Below are 14,735 nucleotides of genomic sequence, written 5' to 3'. Positions count from 1 at the left end.
GATTTGTAAAGTGGTATCACTACCTGCCTATGTCATTTTTTTCAATTATGGTTCCACTGGGGATTGAATCCAGAACATCTGTGTATAAAGCAGGTGTGATAACCACATTGGAAAAGTCAATTGAATTTTTCACACTATCAGGTGGACCAGTGCCATTGGGTTCCATAGTTTAGTGGTTATCACGTCTGCTTTACACGCAGAAGGTCCTGGGTTCGATCCCCAGTGGAACCACCTTTAACTCAACTTTTTGTTCTTTTACTTGACAGAATTGGAAGCAGGTCTCTTCATGAGGTCTGAATAGGATTTGTAAAGTGGTATCACTACCTGCTATGTCATTTTTTAAAATTATGGTTCCACTGGGGATTGAATCCAGAACCTCTGTGTGTAACGCAGGTGTGATAACCACATTGGAAAAGTCTCACATGTTGAAAGACAATGGTTGTACAGCCATAGCGGTCATTTGAATTTATCACACCATCGGGTGCTTTCGTCTAATAACACTGTGTTCACCAAGAGTCCTATTCACTAAAAGGTAGTCTTGCTTATGAGAAGTTAGTCACACAGTCTCGCTCATGACAAATGTGTCTTACTCATCGGAAAGATGTCTCACTTAATGCAAGGATCTCTCACTTATTGGGATGGTGGTCTCACTCATTGGATGACAGGCCTTCTAGATCTGTGACAACCACAGCTGCTAGAGCATGCTAGATGAGGTCTGAATATGATCAGCAAAGTAGTATCACCATCTCCCTATGTCTTACTTGGGATATGACCTCTAGAACTGGACACAGGACTCTAGATCAATTATGTGTAAAGTGGTATATAACCACCTTCCTTATGTCCCTTTGGAGATGTGACCTACAGAACTGGAATCAGGACTCTAGATAAAGTCTAAATATGACTCTTGATGAGGTCTGAATAGGATTTGTAAAGTGGTATCACTACCTGCCTATGTCATTTTTTTCAATTATGGTTCCACTGGGGATTGAATCCAGAACATCTGTGTATAAAGCAGGTGTGATAACCACATTGGAAAAGTCAATTGAATTTTTCACACCATCAGGTGGACCAGTGCCATTGGTTTCCATAGTTTAGTGGTTATCACGTCTGCTTTACACGCAGAAGGTCCTGGGTTCGATCCCCAGTAGAACCACCTTTAACCCAAATTTTTGTTCTTTTACTTGACAGAATTGGAAGCAGGTCTCTTCATGAGGTCTGAATAGGATTTGTAAAGTGGTATCACTGCCTGCTATGTCATTTTTTTAAATTATGGTTCCACTGGGGATTGACTGGGGGGTTATATACCACTTTACACATAATTGATCTAGAGTCCTGTGTCCAGTTCTAGAGGTCATATCCCAAGTAAGACATAGGGAGATGGTGATACTACTTTGCTGATCATATTCAGACCTCATCTAGCATGCTCTAGCAGCTGTGGTTGTCACAGATCTAGAAGGCCTGTCATCCAATGAGTGAGATCACCATCCCAATAAGTGAGAGATCCTTGCATTAAGTGAGACATCTTTCCGATGAGTAAGACACATTTGTCATGAGCGAGACTGTGTGACTAACTTCTCATAAGCAAGACTACCTTTTAGTGAATAGGACTCTTGGTGAACACAGTGTTATTAGACGAAAGCACCCGATGGTGTTTTAAATTGAAATGACCGGTATGGCTGTACAACCATTGTCTTTCAACATGTGAGACTTTTCCAATGTGGTTATCACACCTGCTTTACACACAGAGGTTCTGGATTCAATCCCCAGTGGAACCATAATTGAAAAAAATGACATAGCAGGCAGTGATACCACTTTACAAATCCTATTCAGACCTCATGAAGAGACCTGCTTCCAATTCTGTCAAGTAAAAGAACAAAAAGTTACGTTAAAGGTGGTTCCACTGGGGATTGAACCCAGGACCTTCTGCGTGTAAAGCAGATGTGATGACCACTACACTATGGAACCCAATGGCACTTCCCCACCCGATGGTGTGAAAAATTCAATTGACCGCTATGGCTGTACAACCATTGTCTTTCAACTTGTGAGACTTTTCCAATGTGGTTATCACACCTGCTTTACACACAGAGGTTCTGGATTCAATCCCCAGTGGAACCATAATTGAAAAAAATGACATAGCAGGCAGTGATACCACTTTACAAATCCTATTCAGACCTCATGAAGAGACCTGCTTCCAATTCTGTCAAGTAAAAGAACAAAAAGTTGAGTTAAAGGTGGTTCCACTGGGGATCGACCCCAGGACCTTCTCCGTGTAAAGCAGACATGATGACCACTACACTATGGAACCCACTTTCACTTTCGCACCCGAGGTTGTGAAAAATTCAATTGACCGCTATGGCTGTACAACCATTGTCTTTCAACTTGTGAGACTTTTCCAATGTGGTTATCATACCTGCTTTACACACAGATGTTCTGGATTCAATCCCCAGTGGAACCATAATTGAAAAAAATGACATAGGCAGGTAGTGATACAACTTTACAAATCCTATACAGACCTCATCAAGAGTCATATTTAGACCTTATCTAGAGTCCTGATTCCAGTTCTGTAGGTCACATCTCCAAAGGGACATAAGGAAGGTGGTTATATACCACTTTACACATAATTGATCTAGAGTCCTGTGTCCAGTTCTAGAGGTCATATCCCAAGTAAGACATAGGGAGATGGTGATACTACTTTGCTGATCATATTCAGACCTCATCTAGCATGCTCTAGCAGCTGTGGTTGTCACAGATCTAGAAGGCCTGTCATCCAATGAGTGAGACCACCATCCCAATAAGTGAGAGATCCTTGCATTAAGTGAGACATCTTTCCGATGAGAAAGACACATTTGTCATGAGCGAGACTGTGTGACTAACTTCTCATAAGCAAGACTACCTTTTAGTGAATAGGACTCTTGGTGAACACAGTGTTATTAGACGAAAGCACCCGATGGTGTGATAAATTCAAATGACCGCTATGGCTGTACAACCATTGTCTTTCAACATGTGAGACTTTTCCAATGTGGTTATCACACCTGCTTTACACACAGAGGTTCTGGATTCAATCCCCAGTGGAACCATAATTGAAAAAAATTACATAGCAGGCAGTGATACCACTTTACAAATCCTATTCAGACCTCATGAAGAGACCTGCTTCCAATTCTGTCAAGTAAAAGAACAAAAAGTTACGTTAAAGGTGGTTCCACTGGGGATTGAACCCAGGACCTTCTGCGTGTAAAGCAGATGTGATGACCACTACACTATGGAACCCAATGGCACTTCCCCACCCGATGGTGTGAAAAATTCAATTGACCGCTATGGCTGTACAACCATTGTCTTTCAACTTGTGAGACTTTTCCAATGTGGTTATCACACCTGCTTTACACACAGAGGTTCTGGATTCAATCCCCAGTGGAACCATAATTGAAAAAAATGACATAGCAGGCAGTGATACCACTTTACAAATCCTATTCAGACCTCATGAAGAGACCTGCTTCCAATTCTGTCAAGTAAAAGAACAAAAAGTTGAGTTAAAGGTGGTTCCACTGGGGATCGACCCCAGGACCTTCTCCGTGTAAAGCAGACATGATGACCACTACACTATGGAACCCACTGGCACTTTTGCACCCGAGGTTTTGAAAAATTCAATTGACCGCTATGGCTGTACAACCATTGTCTTTCAACTTGTGAGACTTTTCCAATGTGGTTATCATACCTGCTTTACACACAGATATTCTGGATTCAATCCCCAGTGGAACCATAATTGAAAAAAATGACATAGGCAGGTAGTGATACCACTTTACAAATCCTATTCAGACCTCATCAAGAGTCATATTTAGACCTTATCTAGATTCCTGATTCCAGTTCTGTAGGTCACATCTCCAAAGTGACATAAGGAAGGTGGTTATATACCACTTTACACATAATTGATCTAGAGTCCTGTGTCCAGTTCTAGAGGTCATATCCCAAGTAAGACATAGGGAGATGGTGATACTACTTTGCTGATCATATTCAGACCTCATCTAGCATGCTCTAGCAGCTGTGGTAGTCACAGATCTAGAAGGCCTGTCATCCAATGAGTGAGACCACCATCCCAATAAGTGAGAGATCCTTGCATTAAGTGAGACATCTTTCCGATGAGTAAGACACATTTGTCATGAGCGAGACTGTGTGACTAACTTCTCATAAGCAAGACTACCTTTTAGTGAATAGGACTCTTGGTGAACACAGTGTTATTAGACGAAAGCACCCGATGGTGTGATAAATTCAAATGACCGCTATGGCTGTACAACCATTGTCTTTCAACATGTGAGACTTTTCCAATGTGGTTATCACACCTGCTTTACACACAGAGGTTCTGGATTCAATCCCCAGTGGAACCATAATTGAAAAAAATGACATAGCAGGCAGTGATACCACTTTACAAATCCTATTCAGACCTCATGAAGAGACCTGCTTCCAATTCTGTCAAGTAAAAGAACAAAAAGTTGAGTTAAAGGTGGTTCCACTGGGGATCGAACCCAGGACCTTCTGCGTGTAAAGCAGACGTGATGACCACTACACTATGGAACCCAATGGCACTTTCGCAACCAAGGTTGTGAAAAATTCAATTGACCGCTATGGCTGTAAACCATTGTCTTTCAACTTGTGAGACTTTTCCAGTGTGGTTATTACACCTGCTTTACACACAGAGGTTCTGGATTCAATCCCCAGTGGAACCATAATTGAAAAAAATTACATAGGCAGGTAGTGATACCACTTTACAAATCCTATTCAGACCTCATCAAGAGTCATATTTAGACCTTATCTAGATTCCTGATTCCAGTTCTGTAGGTCACATCTCCAAAGTGACATAAGGAAGGTGGTTATATACCACTTTACACATAATTGATCTAGAGTCCTGGGTCCAGTTCTAGAGGTCATATCCCAAGTAAGACATAGGGAGATGGTGATACTACTTTGCTGATCATATTCAGACCTCATCTAGCATGCTCTAGCAGCTGTGGTAGTCACAGATCTAGAAGGCCTGTCATCCAATGAGTGAGATCACCATCCCAATAAGTGAGAGATCCTTGCATTAAGTGAGACATCTTTCCGATGAGTAAGACACATTTGTCATGAGCGAGACTGTGTGACTAACTTCTCATAAGCAAGACTACCTTTTAGTGAATAGGACTCTTGGTGAACACAGTGTTATTAGACGAAAGCACCCGATGGTGTGATAAATTCAAATGACCGCTATGGCTGTACAACCATTGTCTTTCAACATGTGAGACTTTTCCAATGTGGTTATCACACCTGCGTTACACACAGAGGTTCTGGATTCAATCCCCAGTGGAACCATAATTTAAAAAAATGACATAGCAGGTAGTGATACCACTTTACAAATCCTATTCAGACCTCATGAAGAGACCTGCTTCCAATTCTGTCAAGTAAAAGAACAAAAAGTTGAGTTAAAGGTGGTTCCACTGGGGATCGAACCCAGGACCTTCTGCGTGTAAAGCAGACGTGATAACTACTACACCATCGGGTGACCAGTGCCATTGGGTTCCATAGTGTAGTGGTTATCACGTCTGCTTTACATGCAGAAGGTCCTGGGTTCGATCCCCAGTGGAACCACCTTTAACTCAACTTTTTGTTCTTTTACTTGACAGAATTGGAAGCAGGTCTCTTCATGAGGTCTGAATAGGATTTGTAAAGTGGTATCACTACCTGCTATGTCATTTTTTAAAATTATGGTTCCACTGGGGATTGAATCCAGAACCTCTGTGTGTAACGCAGGTGTGATAACCACATTGGAAAAGTCTCACATGTTGAAAGACAATGGTTGTACAGCCATAGCGGTCATTTGAATTTATCACACCATCGGGTGCTTTCGTCTAATAACACTGTGTTCACCAAGAGTCCTATTCACTAAAAGGTAGTCTTGCTTATGAGAAGTTAGTCACACAGTCTCGCTCATGACAAATGTGTCTTACTCATCGGAAAGATGTCTCACTTAATGCAAGGATCTCTCACTTATTGGGATGGTGGTCTCACTCATTGGATGACAGGCCTTCTAGATCTGTGACAACCACAGCTGCTAGAGCATGCTAGATGAGGTCTGAATATGATCAGCAAAGTAGTATCACCATCTCCCTATGTCTTACTTGGGATATGACCTCTAGAACTGGACACAGGACTCTAGATCAATTATGTGTAAAGTGGTATATAACCACCTTCCTTATGTCCCTTTGGAGATGTGACCTACAGAACTGGAATCAGGACTCTAGATAAAGTCTAAATATGACTCTTGATGAGGTCTGAATAGGATTTGTAAAGTGGTATCACTACCTGCCTATGTCATTTTTTTCAATTATGGTTCCACTGGGGATTGAATCCAGAACATCTGTGTATAAAGCAGGTGTGATAACCACATTGGAAAAGTCAATTGAATTTTTCACACTATCAGGTGGACCAGTGCCATTGGGTTCCATAGTTTAGTGGTTATCACGTCTGCTTTACACGCAGAAGGTCCTGGGTTCGATCCCCAGTGGAACCACCTTTAACTCAACTTTTTGTTCTTTTACTTGACAGAATTGGAAGCAGGTCTCTTCATGAGGTCTGAATAGGATTTGTAAAGTGGTATCACTACCTGCTATGTCATTTTTTAAAATTATGGTTCCACTGGGGATTGAATCCAGAACCTCTGTGTGTAACGCAGGTGTGATAACCACATTGGAAAAGTCTCACATGTTGAAAGACAATGGTTGTACAGCCATAGCGGTCATTTGAATTTATCACACCATCGGGTGCTTTCGTCTAATAACACTGTGTTCACCAAGAGTCCTATTCACTAAAAGGTAGTCTTGCTTATGAGAAGTTAGTCACACAGTCTCGCTCATGACAAATGTGTCTTACTCATCGGAAAGATGTCTCACTTAATGCAAGGATCTCTCACTTATTGGGATGGTGGTCTCACTCATTGGATGACAGGCCTTCTAGATCTGTGACAACCACAGCTGCTAGAGCATGCTAGATGAGGTCTGAATATGATCAGCAAAGTAGTATCACCATCTCCCTATGTCTTACTTGGGATATGACCTCTAGAACTGGACACAGGACTCTAGATCAATTATGTGTAAAGTGGTATATAACCACCTTCCTTATGTCCCTTTGGAGATGTGACCTACAGAACTGGAATCAGGACTCTAGATAAAGTCTAAATATGACTCTTGATGAGGTCTGAATAGGATTTGTAAAGTGGTATCACTACCTGCCTATGTCATTTTTTTCAATTATGGTTCCACTGGGGATTGAATCCAGAACATCTGTGTATAAAGCAGGTGTGATAACCACATTGGAAAAGTCAATTGAATTTTTCACACCATCAGGTGGACCAGTGCCATTGGTTTCCATAGTTTAGTGGTTATCACGTCTGCTTTACACGCAGAAGGTCCTGGGTTCGATCCCCAGTAGAACCACCTTTAACCCAAATTTTTGTTCTTTTACTTGACAGAATTGGAAGCAGGTCTCTTCATGAGGTCTGAATAGGATTTGTAAAGTGGTATCACTGCCTGCTATGTCATTTTTTTAAATTATGGTTCCACTGGGGATTGACTGGGGGGTTATATACCACTTTACACATAATTGATCTAGAGTCCTGTGTCCAGTTCTAGAGGTCATATCCCAAGTAAGACATAGGGAGATGGTGATACTACTTTGCTGATCATATTCAGACCTCATCTAGCATGCTCTAGCAGCTGTGGTTGTCACAGATCTAGAAGGCCTGTCATCCAATGAGTGAGATCACCATCCCAATAAGTGAGAGATCCTTGCATTAAGTGAGACATCTTTCCGATGAGTAAGACACATTTGTCATGAGCGAGACTGTGTGACTAACTTCTCATAAGCAAGACTACCTTTTAGTGAATAGGACTCTTGGTGAACACAGTGTTATTAGACGAAAGCACCCGATGGTGTTATAAATTGAAATGACCGGTATGGCTGTACAACCATTGTCTTTCAACATGTGAGACTTTTCCAATGTGGTTATCACACCTGCTTTACACACAGAGGTTCTGGATTCAATCCCCAGTGGAACCATAATTGAAAAAAATGACATAGCAGGCAGTGATACCACTTTACAAATCCTATTCAGACCTCATGAAGAGACCTGCTTCCAATTCTGTCAAGTAAAAGAACAAAAAGTTATGTTAAAGGTGGTTCCACTGGGGATTGAACCCAGGACCTTCTGCGTGTAAAGCAGATGTGATGACCACTACACTATGGAACCCAATGGCACTTCCCCACCCGATGGTGTGAAAAATTCAATTGACCGCTATGGCTGTACAACCATTGTCTTTCAACTTGTGAGACTTTTCCAATGTGGTTATCACACCTGCTTTACACACAGAGGTTCTGGATTCAATCCCCAGTGGAACCATAATTGAAAAAAATGACATAGCAGGCAGTGATACCACTTTACAAATCCTATTCAGACCTCATGAAGAGACCTGCTTCCAATTCTGTCAAGTAAAAGAACAAAAAGTTGAGTTAAAGGTGGTTCCACTGGGGATCGACCCCAGGACCTTCTCCGTGTAAAGCAGACATGATGACCACTACACTATGGAACCCACTTTCACTTTCGCACCCGAGGTTGTGAAAAATTCAATTGACCGCTATGGCTGTACAACCATTGTCTTTCAACTTGTGAGACTTTTCCAATGTGGTTATCATACCTGCTTTACACACAGATGTTCTGGATTCAATCCCCAGTGGAACCATAATTGAAAAAAATGACATAGGCAGGTAGTGATACAACTTTACAAATCCTATACAGACCTCATCAAGAGTCATATTTAGACCTTATCTAGAGTCCTGATTCCAGTTCTGTAGGTCACATCTCCAAAGGGACATAAGGAAGGTGGTTATATACCACTTTACACATAATTGATCTAGAGTCCTGTGTCCAGTTCTAGAGGTCATATCCCAAGTAAGACATAGGGAGATGGTGATACTACTTTGCTGATCATATTCAGACCTCATCTAGCATGCTCTAGCAGCTGTGGTTGTCACAGATCTAGAAGGCCTGTCATCCAATGAGTGAGACCACCATCCCAATAAGTGAGAGATCCTTGCATTAAGTGAGACATCTTTCCGATGAGAAAGACACATTTGTCATGAGCGAGACTGTGTGACTAACTTCTCATAAGCAAGACTACCTTTTAGTGAATAGGACTCTTGGTGAACACAGTGTTATTAGACGAAAGCACCCGATGGTGTGATAAATTCAAATGACCGCTATGGCTGTACAACCATTGTCTTTCAACATGTGAGACTTTTCCAATGTGGTTATCACACCTGCTTTACACACAGAGGTTCTGGATTCAATCCCCAGTGGAACCATAATTGAAAAAAATTACATAGCAGGCAGTGATACCACTTTACAAATCCTATTCAGACCTCATGAAGAGACCTGCTTCCAATTCTGTCAAGTAAAAGAACAAAAAGTTACGTTAAAGGTGGTTCCACTGGGGATTGAACCCAGGACCTTCTGCGTGTAAAGCAGATGTGATGACCACTACACTATGGAACCCAATGGCACTTCCCCACCCGATGGTGTGAAAAATTCAATTGACCGCTATGGCTGTACAACCATTGTCTTTCAACTTGTGAGACTTTTCCAATGTGGTTATCACACCTGCTTTACACACAGAGGTTCTGGATTCAATCCCCAGTGGAACCATAATTGAAAAAAATGACATAGCAGGCAGTGATACCACTTTACAAATCCTATTCAGACCTCATGAAGAGACCTGCTTCCAATTCTGTCAAGTAAAAGAACAAAAAGTTGAGTTAAAGGTGGTTCCACTGGGGATCGACCCCAGGACCTTCTCCGTGTAAAGCAGACATGATGACCACTACACTATGGAACCCACTGGCACTTTTGCACCCGAGGTTTTGAAAAATTCAATTGACCGCTATGGCTGTACAACCATTGTCTTTCAACTTGTGAGACTTTTCCAATGTGGTTATCATACCTGCTTTACACACAGATATTCTGGATTCAATCCCCAGTGGAACCATAATTGAAAAAAATGACATAGGCAGGTAGTGATACCACTTTACAAATCCTATTCAGACCTCATCAAGAGTCATATTTAGACCTTATCTAGATTCCTGATTCCAGTTCTGTAGGTCACATCTCCAAAGTGACATAAGGAAGGTGGTTATATACCACTTTACACATAATTGATCTAGAGTCCTGTGTCCAGTTCTAGAGGTCATATCCCAAGTAAGACATAGGGAGATGGTGATACTACTTTGCTGATCATATTCAGACCTCATCTAGCATGCTCTAGCAGCTGTGGTAGTCACAGATCTAGAAGGCCTGTCATCCAATGAGTGAGACCACCATCCCAATAAGTGAGAGATCCTTGCATTAAGTGAGACATCTTTCCGATGAGTAAGACACATTTGTCATGAGCGAGACTGTGTGACTAACTTCTCATAAGCAAGACTACCTTTTAGTGAATAGGACTCTTGGTGAACACAGTGTTATTAGACGAAAGCACCCGATGGTGTGATAAATTCAAATGACCGCTATGGCTGTACAACCATTGTCTTTCAACATGTGAGACTTTTCCAATGTGGTTATCACACCTGCTTTACACACAGAGGTTCTGGATTCAATCCCCAGTGGAACCATAATTGAAAAAAATGACATAGCAGGCAGTGATACCACTTTACAAATCCTATTCAGACCTCATGAAGAGACCTGCTTCCAATTCTGTCAAGTAAAAGAACAAAAAGTTGAGTTAAAGGTGGTTCCACTGGGGATCGAACCCAGGACCTTCTGCGTGTAAAGCAGACGTGATGACCACTACACTATGGAACCCAATGGCACTTTCGCAACCAAGGTTGTGAAAAATTCAATTGACCGCTATGGCTGTAAACCATTGTCTTTCAACTTGTGAGACTTTTCCAGTGTGGTTATTACACCTGCTTTACACACAGAGGTTCTGGATTCAATCCCCAGTGGAACCATAATTGAAAAAAATTACATAGGCAGGTAGTGATACCACTTTACAAATCCTATTCAGACCTCATCAAGAGTCATATTTAGACCTTATCTAGATTCCTGATTCCAGTTCTGTAGGTCACATCTCCAAAGTGACATAAGGAAGGTGGTTATATACCACTTTACACATAATTGATCTAGAGTCCTGGGTCCAGTTCTAGAGGTCATATCCCAAGTAAGACATAGGGAGATGGTGATACTACTTTGCTGATCATATTCAGACCTCATCTAGCATGCTCTAGCAGCTGTGGTAGTCACAGATCTAGAAGGCCTGTCATCCAATGAGTGAGATCACCATCCCAATAAGTGAGAGATCCTTGCATTAAGTGAGACATCTTTCCGATGAGTAAGACACATTTGTCATGAGCGAGACTGTGTGACTAACTTCTCATAAGCAAGACTACCTTTTAGTGAATAGGACTCTTGGTGAACACAGTGTTATTAGACGAAAGCACCCGATGGTGTGATAAATTCAAATGACCGCTATGGCTGTACAACCATTGTCTTTCAACATGTGAGACTTTTCCAATGTGGTTATCACACCTGCGTTACACACAGAGGTTCTGGATTCAATCCCCAGTGGAACCATAATTTAAAAAAATGACATAGCAGGTAGTGATACCACTTTACAAATCCTATTCAGACCTCATGAAGAGACCTGCTTCCAATTCTGTCAAGTAAAAGAACAAAAAGTTGAGTTAAAGGTGGTTCCACTGGGGATCGAACCCAGGACCTTCTGCGTGTAAAGCAGACGTGATAACTACTACACCATCGGGTGGACCAGTGCCATTGGGTTCCATAGTGTAGTGGTTATCACGTCTGCTTTACATGCAGAAGGTCCTGGGTTCGATCCCCAGTGGAACCACCTTTAACTCAACTTTTTGTTCTTTTACTTGACAGAATTGGAAGCAGGTCTCTTCATGAGGTCTGAATAGGATTTGTAAAGTGGTATCACTACCTGCTATGTCATTTTTTAAAATTATGGTTCCACTGGGGATTGAATCCAGAACCTCTGTGTGTAACGCAGGTGTGATAACCACATTGGAAAAGTCTCACATGTTGAAAGACAATGGTTGTACAGCCATAGCGGTCATTTGAATTTATCACACCATCGGGTGCTTTCGTCTAATAACACTGTGTTCACCAAGAGTCCTATTCACTAAAAGGTAGTCTTGCTTATGAGAAGTTAGTCACACAGTCTCGCTCATGACAAATGTGTCTTACTCATCGGAAAGATGTCTCACTTAATGCAAGGATCTCTCACTTATTGGGATGGTGGTCTCACTCATTGGATGACAGGCCTTCTAGATCTGTGACAACCACAGCTGCTAGAGCATGCTAGATGAGGTCTGAATATGATCAGCAAAGTAGTATCACCATCTCCCTATGTCTTACTTGGGATATGACCTCTAGAACTGGACACAGGACTCTAGATCAATTATGTGTAAAGTGGTATATAACCACCTTCCTTATGTCCCTTTGGAGATGTGACCTACAGAACTGGAATCAGGACTCTAGATAAAGTCTAAATATGACTCTTGATGAGGTCTGAATAGGATTTGTAAAGTGGTATCACTACCTGCCTATGTCATTTTTTTCAATTATGGTTCCACTGGGGATTGAATCCAGAACATCTGTGTATAAAGCAGGTGTGATAACCACATTGGAAAAGTCAATTGAATTTTTCACACTATCAGGTGGACCAGTGCCATTGGGTTCCATAGTTTAGTGGTTATCACGTCTGCTTTACACGCAGAAGGTCCTGGGTTCGATCCCCAGTGGAACCACCTTTAACTCAACTTTTTGTTCTTTTACTTGACAGAATTGGAAGCAGGTCTCTTCATGAGGTCTGAATAGGATTTGTAAAGTGGTATCACTACCTGCTATGTCATTTTTTAAAATTATGGTTCCACTGGGGATTGAATCCAGAACCTCTGTGTGTAACGCAGGTGTGATAACCACATTGGAAAAGTCTCACATGTTGAAAGACAATGGTTGTACAGCCATAGCGGTCATTTGAATTTATCACACCATCGGGTGCTTTCGTCTAATAACACTGTGTTCACCAAGAGTCCTATTCACTAAAAGGTAGTCTTGCTTATGAGAAGTTAGTCACACAGTCTCGCTCATGACAAATGTGTCTTACTCATCGGAAAGATGTCTCACTTAATGCAAGGATCTCTCACTTATTGGGATGGTGGTCTCACTCATTGGATGACAGGCCTTCTAGATCTGTGACAACCACAGCTGCTAGAGCATGCTAGATGAGGTCTGAATATGATCAGCAAAGTAGTATCACCATCTCCCTATGTCTTACTTGGGATATGACCTCTAGAACTGGACACAGGACTCTAGATCAATTATGTGTAAAGTGGTATATAACCACCTTCCTTATGTCCCTTTGGAGATGTGACCTACAGAACTGGAATCAGGACTCTAGATAAAGTCTAAATATGACTCTTGATGAGGTCTGAATAGGATTTGTAAAGTGGTATCACTACCTGCCTATGTCATTTTTTTCAATTATGGTTCCACTGGGGATTGAATCCAGAACATCTGTGTATAAAGCAGGTGTGATAACCACATTGGAAAAGTCAATTGAATTTTTCACACCATCAGGTGGACCAGTGCCATTGGTTTCCATAGTTTAGTGGTTATCACGTCTGCTTTACACGCAGAAGGTCCTGGGTTCGATCCCCAGTAGAACCACCTTTAACCCAAATTTTTGTTCTTTTACTTGACAGAATTGGAAGCAGGTCTCTTCATGAGGTCTGAATAGGATTTGTAAAGTGGTATCACTGCCTGCTATGTCATTTTTTTAAATTATGGTTCCACTGGGGATTGACTGGGGGGTTATATACCACTTTACACATAATTGATCTAGAGTCCTGTGTCCAGTTCTAGAGGTCATATCCCAAGTAAGACATAGGGAGATGGTGATACTACTTTGCTGATCATATTCAGACCTCATCTAGCATGCTCTAGCAGCTGTGGTTGTCACAGATCTAGAAGGCCTGTCATCCAATGAGTGAGATCACCATCCCAATAAGTGAGAGATCCTTGCATTAAGTGAGACATCTTTCCGATGAGTAAGACACATTTGTCATGAGCGAGAGTGTGTAACTAACTTCTCATAAGCAAGACTACCTTTTAGTGAATAGGACTCTTGGTGAACACTGTTATTAGACGAAAGCACCCAATGGTGTGATAAATTAAAATGACCGGTATGGCTGTACAACCATTGTCTTTCAACATGTGAGACTTTTCCAATGTGGTTATCACACCTGCTTTACACACAGAGGTTCTGGATTCAATCCCCAGTGGAACCATAATTGAAAAAAATGACATAGCAGGCAGTGATACCACTTTACAAATCCTATTCAGACCTCATGAAGAGACCTGCTTCCAATTCTGTCAAGTAAAAGAACAAAAAGTTACGTTAAAGGTGGTTCCACTGGGGATCGAACCCAGGACCTTCTGCGTGTAAAGCAGACGTGATAACCACTACACTATGGAACCCAATGGCACTGGTCCACGCGATGGTGTGAAAAATTCAATTGACTTTTCCAATGTGGTTATCATACCTGCTTTACACACAGATGTTCTGGATTCAATCCCCAGTGGAACCATAATTGAAAAAAATGACATAGGCAGGTAGTGATACCACTTTACAAAT

At 41.6% G+C, this 14,735-nt stretch overlaps 1 protein-coding gene and 19 non-coding genes across 23 annotated transcripts in view; 9 read left to right on the top strand and 11 right to left on the bottom strand.

Annotated features, from left to right (window-relative positions):
* The window catches only part of TOP6BL (TOP6B like initiator of meiotic double strand breaks), a 108,984-nt gene that overhangs the window by 81,237 nt on the left and 13,012 nt on the right, over positions 1-14,735 (top strand). The gene's annotated exons all lie outside the window — the stretch shown is intronic.
* On the top strand, positions 159-231 carry TRNAV-UAC (transfer RNA valine (anticodon UAC)). The gene has a single exon. It is a non-coding gene; the product is annotated as a tRNA-Val (tRNA).
* On the top strand, positions 1,080-1,153 carry TRNAV-UAC (transfer RNA valine (anticodon UAC)). Its single transcript has one exon. It is a non-coding gene; the product is annotated as a tRNA-Val (tRNA).
* On the bottom strand, positions 1,893-1,965 carry TRNAV-UAC (transfer RNA valine (anticodon UAC)). The gene has a single exon. It is a non-coding gene; the product is annotated as a tRNA-Val (tRNA).
* TRNAV-UAC (transfer RNA valine (anticodon UAC)) lies at positions 2,233-2,305 on the bottom strand. The gene has a single exon. It is a non-coding gene; the product is annotated as a tRNA-Val (tRNA).
* Positions 3,195-3,267, bottom strand: TRNAV-UAC (transfer RNA valine (anticodon UAC)). The gene has a single exon. It is a non-coding gene; the product is annotated as a tRNA-Val (tRNA).
* Positions 3,535-3,607, bottom strand: TRNAV-UAC (transfer RNA valine (anticodon UAC)). Its single transcript has one exon. It is a non-coding gene; the product is annotated as a tRNA-Val (tRNA).
* On the bottom strand, positions 4,497-4,569 carry TRNAV-UAC (transfer RNA valine (anticodon UAC)). Its single transcript has one exon. It is a non-coding gene; the product is annotated as a tRNA-Val (tRNA).
* On the top strand, positions 5,544-5,616 carry TRNAV-UAC (transfer RNA valine (anticodon UAC)). Its single transcript has one exon. It is a non-coding gene; the product is annotated as a tRNA-Val (tRNA).
* TRNAV-UAC (transfer RNA valine (anticodon UAC)) lies at positions 6,466-6,538 on the top strand. The gene has a single exon. It is a non-coding gene; the product is annotated as a tRNA-Val (tRNA).
* On the top strand, positions 7,387-7,460 carry TRNAV-UAC (transfer RNA valine (anticodon UAC)). The gene has a single exon. It is a non-coding gene; the product is annotated as a tRNA-Val (tRNA).
* Positions 8,200-8,272, bottom strand: TRNAV-UAC (transfer RNA valine (anticodon UAC)). The gene has a single exon. It is a non-coding gene; the product is annotated as a tRNA-Val (tRNA).
* On the bottom strand, positions 8,540-8,612 carry TRNAV-UAC (transfer RNA valine (anticodon UAC)). The gene has a single exon. It is a non-coding gene; the product is annotated as a tRNA-Val (tRNA).
* TRNAV-UAC (transfer RNA valine (anticodon UAC)) lies at positions 9,502-9,574 on the bottom strand. The gene has a single exon. It is a non-coding gene; the product is annotated as a tRNA-Val (tRNA).
* Positions 9,842-9,914, bottom strand: TRNAV-UAC (transfer RNA valine (anticodon UAC)). The gene has a single exon. It is a non-coding gene; the product is annotated as a tRNA-Val (tRNA).
* Positions 10,804-10,876, bottom strand: TRNAV-UAC (transfer RNA valine (anticodon UAC)). Its single transcript has one exon. It is a non-coding gene; the product is annotated as a tRNA-Val (tRNA).
* TRNAV-UAC (transfer RNA valine (anticodon UAC)) lies at positions 11,852-11,924 on the top strand. The gene has a single exon. It is a non-coding gene; the product is annotated as a tRNA-Val (tRNA).
* TRNAV-UAC (transfer RNA valine (anticodon UAC)) lies at positions 12,774-12,846 on the top strand. Its single transcript has one exon. It is a non-coding gene; the product is annotated as a tRNA-Val (tRNA).
* Positions 13,695-13,768, top strand: TRNAV-UAC (transfer RNA valine (anticodon UAC)). The gene has a single exon. It is a non-coding gene; the product is annotated as a tRNA-Val (tRNA).
* TRNAV-UAC (transfer RNA valine (anticodon UAC)) lies at positions 14,506-14,578 on the bottom strand. Its single transcript has one exon. It is a non-coding gene; the product is annotated as a tRNA-Val (tRNA).

Source organism: Ascaphus truei, unplaced genomic scaffold, assembly GCF_040206685.1.
Source record: "Ascaphus truei isolate aAscTru1 unplaced genomic scaffold, aAscTru1.hap1 HAP1_SCAFFOLD_997, whole genome shotgun sequence".
Taxonomy (NCBI): Eukaryota; Metazoa; Chordata; class Amphibia; order Anura; family Ascaphidae; genus Ascaphus; species Ascaphus truei.
Note: the sequence above shows the minus strand (reverse complement) of the source record. Positions and strands in the feature narration are given on the sequence as shown.